Source organism: Pinus tabuliformis, chromosome 2_2 (assembly GCF_031772625.1).
Source record: "Pinus tabuliformis cultivar Carrire ecotype Pingquan chromosome 2_2, CPIR1, whole genome shotgun sequence".
NCBI lineage: Eukaryota > Viridiplantae > Streptophyta > Pinopsida > Pinales > Pinaceae > Pinus > Pinus tabuliformis.
The window spans coordinates 720,022,726-720,028,468 of NC_142300.1; positions in this window are offsets into that span (position 1 = coordinate 720,022,726).

The window sequence follows — 5,743 nt, forward strand, 5'->3', positions numbered from 1 at the left end:
AAATATATTCAAAAACATGCAGTAAAATAATGAGAATGTTGGATTAAGTCGAAATAAGAGGTAAAATGAGCCCATATAATTACCCATTTCTGGGCCTCATCATCACCCCCTACTGAATGGTTTGCTCATCCTCTGAGCAACTAATCTAACTCTTCATCCTTGATGGCTCTGACAGATTCCCTAACATCCCAAGCCTCTGATGTGATGTCTTCTTGTTTATCATGGAAAATTGCTTTCCTATCCACTTCTTCCCACTGTTTTTGTTCTTCCTCCTCTCTTACTCCTTCCAGCAGTCCTAGCAGCAGTGGAGGACTGAATTTAAGGCCAATCCAATTTGCCTTCAAGCTTTGCATTGAGTGCTTATACCGGGGCACTCTTCTCATGACTTCCCTCATCCTGTTTGGGGAGTGATACTTCCTAATCCTTAGGCTATGTCGCAAGGTATTCCACCTTCTCATGCAAGCATGAATGTACTCATATCCAAACAATCTCTCCATATCCTCGAAATGAGCAATAGCTTGGGCTTGCTTTTCAACATCGTCAGGGACAACTTGAGGATTAGCTACAAGGTTTTGGTGGGCATAGATGAGAGCCAAGGGTTCTACTCGTTCTACTCTAGTCATTAGGGGTTCACAAGCTCTTTTGTCATCATTTTCTGAATTTCCACTGCCCCTTTTTTCTTCATGGCTCAAGATGCCATAGCCATCAACTGCAAGTCTCCTAATGCAGCATTTGGATCCCACAAATTCATGTCAGTAAGTGTTGTGTTGTGTAAGTAAAATTATGCTAGCTTTGCTTTATCCCCAGCTGAACTATGATCACATAAATGCATGAATTGACAGTAATCCTGAAAAGGTATTGTGCCCCTCTAGGCCAGTGTCTTAATATGAAATTGGAGCCACTGATCTTTTAGGTACAGTGCATATGATTTGGCTGGCTGTCTGCACTACAATGCCTCCATTACCCAGCTGGCCATGTAGGTTAACTAGGCTTCCTTTTCCTATAGCTGCCTTTTCAAAATCAACACTTCATTTTCTATCTAGGATTCTTTTACCTGTTGCTGGTTCAACAATGTCTCACTATCTGTGTGGGGTTCCTCTTCTTGTTGTTGTCTTTTTGCTGCCTCACTATCTGCTTGGGGTCCCTCTTTCTGTTGCTATCCTTTTAAGATTGACAACTCATTTCCTCCTTGAGGTTCCCTTTCTTGTAGATGCTTTTTCAACATTTCATTTTCTTCCTCCAATTGAGCTCTTATGATGCTTTCTGTATGCCTGACCTTGATGAATTCTCTGCCCATCTCTCTCAACTTGTTTTCCATGTGCCCAATGTCTTCTACTCCTTTTGATTTTGCAATCTACATCCATGTATGTGTCCTAACTCTTTCCTTTTCCAGCTCGAAGAAGAGAGGCACTACAAAATTTTGTGGGATGATCTTCCCACCCTCCAGAAGGTTGTAGTAGGAGCCTAAGTTAGGCGGAGGTCCAGGCTCTAATATCTCTTTTGCCTTGCCTTCCTCCTGGGTCTGTTCTTCTACTTTCCTTTCCAGTATTTCAGTTTCTTTGAGATTTTCCAATGTCTCCAATAGAGAGGTCTGCGCCTCCCATAGGACTGCTTTAGAGTCCATTAATTTGATCCTTTCTTTCTAGGTAGAGGTATTAGGACTTCCTCTCTCGTAAGTGATGGAGGTTTTGGAGGGAGATTCCTCCTTCGTTACAATAGGTACATACTCAACGATGATGGGTTCCTTTGAAGGTGGCTGAGGCTTCCCCATCTTGATTCTGGTGCTCTTTCAAGCTTCGAAGTACATAGATGGTTGTCTTTTTCTTTTCCCTTTTTGTTTGGTTGGAGTACTAAGTGCAGCAAGAACAACTACTGCTTTTCTTGCTAGTGTCTCGGGAGACGCTTCCTCTTGTTGTTTTTCTTCTTTTTCATCTACTGTTTTGCCTGTTTTTGATGTCTATGATGTTGTTTTCTCCTCTACTTGCTGAGTTTTTGCCTTTCCTGTGGAAACCTTTTTCTGAGATATCTTGGGCTTATTCTTTTTAGTTCTTGTCCTCTTCATTTTTTCTGCTGTGGTTTTTACTTTTTCTACTTTTGATATTGTTTTCTTCTCTGCTTTGGGTTCAACGGTGGTGGTGTCATGTTTCTCCCCTCCTCTATTTTTCATCTTTTTCTTCTTCCAATTGAATATTCTATGCTTCTTCATGGATTTCTTTCTCAAGTTCCTCTTTCTGTTCCTCCTCTTCACTGCCAAATGGACTAAGGTCATCAATGAGAGTTTTTATGTCACCTTCTTTAGTCATGTTCTTGAAAATCTCCTAGACTATAAGGATTATGTAAGTGTGGAGGGCATCCTCCACCAACAATTTAATGAGCCCATGGTGAGCTAGTTGGTTTGGAACCCCTACATTCAATTTGGTGCTACACTCTATCAAGGATTGGCGGAGAAAATATGGAAGACTATATTTTCTTTATCTGAAAATAATCGAGAATAGCTTTATTGAAATGATAACCATAGACTATATCGTATCTTCCTCCACAGGAGATATATTTCATGATCTGATAGCTGACCTCACCCCATATATAAGGTATACTTGTCCTTCTGATCCCATTATTATCCTCCACAGGATGTTCATCAGGCTAGAAAAAGGTCTTTTTAGCAACCTGTCCTAGTGGTTTTTCTTCTTTGCTCCAAGAGAGCCCAAGTGGGAGACTTGTAATTCTACTGATGAACTTTGGTGTCAGTTATATGGTTGACCCCTAAAACTGACTGTAGCATGGGTTTTTGAATGGGGTCTTAAAGATAATAAAAATTCCTCTTTAACTTCCTCATCATTGCCATGAAAATTATCAAAGAAAGGCATCCAATTTGCGGTGGTAAAGAGGGCCACCACTTCTGGATGTTCATGCAATTTAGTTGAATTCAAAGGCTCCATTCTCATAAAACCTCCTGTCATGATGTTTAGAGACTGCTGGAAATTCTTAGGTGATGAGGAAGGCAGCAAATTTTTAAACTCGAAAACAGAGGAACAATTGAGGTTTTTTCTTTCTAGAACCAAAGAGGGAATTTTTCCTGTTCTTTTTTTTTAACAAAAACAATTTGCAATTTTTCTTACCTTCAAACACTGTTTTCAAACTTAATTTACTTCTCGGTCTGTTTGGGGGAAAAAATATCTCCTTTAAAAAAAGAGAGTATACCAGACAACTTTTTTTTTTTTTCACAAAGTAAGTAGACCACCCAATGCAAATTCACTATTTACAGGCTTAATTTCCTATGGTTGCATTACTTCTTCATACAAGAAAATACCACTGAGGAGAAAGAGACAAACTTTCAGTGCAAAGAGTAAAATGGAGAGACTGTATATATTTAAAAAACACAAAGGTAGACTTCTATTCTCACATTCCCTTTCTTTTCAACTCAGTACTTCGCTTCAAATCCACCACCTTTTGTAGATATATAGCATGCAGAGTGGGTTTTTTGAGCCTACCTCATTCAATCTTGAATTTGGCATAAAATACCGAATTTTCCCTCTGTAGAGCTGCTCACTGGTGTTATAGACATTTTTGGGCACTGCAACCCCAATCATAAATTTCCATAAACCAAGGGCTCCTAAGTCCCTAAAAATGTTGTTCCGACACCTAAAAGTACAAGGTCAGTTGATTACATCATCTCCTAGAAGTTCTCCATGAAAAACTACTCAGAACTGGTCAAAATTAGACCATCTCACCTGCTCCATGGTCAAAGTGTGCTGCATCCCACCTAAATGCACACAAGAGGTGCGATGCATACTGAAAAGCCCTTCTATGGGGTGCGATGGGCGAGAGTGGACAAATGGAAGGGTCAATCTTTGAGGTGGAAGATCATGGAATATTCCAGAAACTTCTCCTGTGACACTTGCCTCTCTGCATTCACCCAGGGATGAGTAAGAGATCATCAATCTCCAAGTGGAATCAAGAACTATCAGAGAGAGGATGCTAATCAAATCTCAAAAGCTGACTCACCCCCCCTTTCAAACATCTATATATGGATCCCTCATCCCAGAGATCCAGAGGCCGGAATTTTGTATCTTGTAAGGAAGTGCTGCTGGTTTCTTGGTGTAACATCATAGTGTTGGGTGATCTAAGCTTTTCATGAGGTGAAGAAGGGCTTTCTTGCTGAGAGGATGATGCTAGGTCAGAACAATTGGTTGTAATCCTCTTTGCTATTCTCGATTATTAATAAAGCTATTCAAGTTTTCCTCCACATTCTTGTATAATTGATGATATATGCATTTGTGTGGTCAATATATATCTAGTCCTATATTGTTTATGATAGTAGATCTCTATTCTTGGATAGTGTTATGCTGCTTTGATTCTATAGGTACTCTTTGAAGCTAGGTAAACGAGGAAGCAAGTGGCAAATATCTACCATAAGGGAAAGGAATCAAGCAAGGAACCAAGCGCAAGATAGAGGTTGGTCTCCTTCTTTCCCCTCTTATCTATCTCTCATAAAGGAAAACGAAAGTGGTTTTAGTTTGTTTGTTTCTAAGGTAGCTACCAACCTTAGTGGGACTAGAAGCTCTGCATAGACACTAGATTTCCCGATAAAAAAATGGCGACTCCGCTGGGGAGCGAATAGATTGTTTGTTTTGTCTATATTTATTTGCTTTATAAACTTACAGACGGAACCTGAAGTCAAGCCAGCTAGCCTTCGAATTGCATTTTCTATGCAAGTGCAAAGTAGATCAATGCTGCTTCAGTCTATCTTCAGGATTTGTTTATGAACTGAACAATCGATTTACAAGCTCTCTAATTGCCCTTGTGGTGGCTCTAGTAACGTCCTTAGATCTACCCCTGTGATTTATTTACTAATTACCACTTGCTCAACCTAAATCCCTGAACTGAGCTGCAAACTATGACTCGGAACCTAGTTGAAGTCTCGTCCCTGGACCATCGCACTATCTCTTCTTTAGAATATGGATGCATCGCACTTCCCGTGTGTAGTAGGTGTGCTACATCTCACTTTCCCTGTGTTACAGGTGCGCTGATCAAATAGGACCTCTTCTGCTCTTAGATTTTGGTTTCTGTGTTCACTCTTTTTAGCTCTATTAAGGAGTTTTGCTGTCTGTAGTCAGTATACCTCTGTTGGAACCCCCTTCCATACCATTATTCCGCCTCCATTGTGCAAAGAACTGTAAATGTTTTTATGTATTTTGAGCCATTTTCAGTTCTCTTGTACAAAGAAGTAGCGTAATTGAACTGTCGTTTCTTGATTTGGAAGTGTCGCAAGTGTCGTTTTCAATCATAGAAGAGAATTCGATTGTTCTTGATAGTCGATTACACTATTACTCTTGTATTTGATTTGAATTAGTAGTTTTTCAAGTGTCGAAAGCAAGTTTTCAATTCCAAGTAACGAAGTGTCGTCATTATCTTCATTTTGGTCTTGAAAAGAAGCTTGTTAGTAATGTCGCTTTGAAAAATAATTCAGATTTACGCTTAGCTTTCTTTTTATCATTCACACATTAAGAAGGCTGAAAACAAATACATGCATGTGTATTTGCATTTAGACTATTTGTTGGTTTGATTTAGGACAATGCATATAGTGTGTGCTCTCTGCTCTATGTTGAAAGAATATCATCCCTATTTCCTTAGTAGCTAGGATTTTCATTGCAAAAAGAAGATTAAACGATTGTTTATCATCTTAGATTGCATTTTAAGAATTGTATATCTACATCACACGGTGAACCTGAAAGGAAAATTTCTT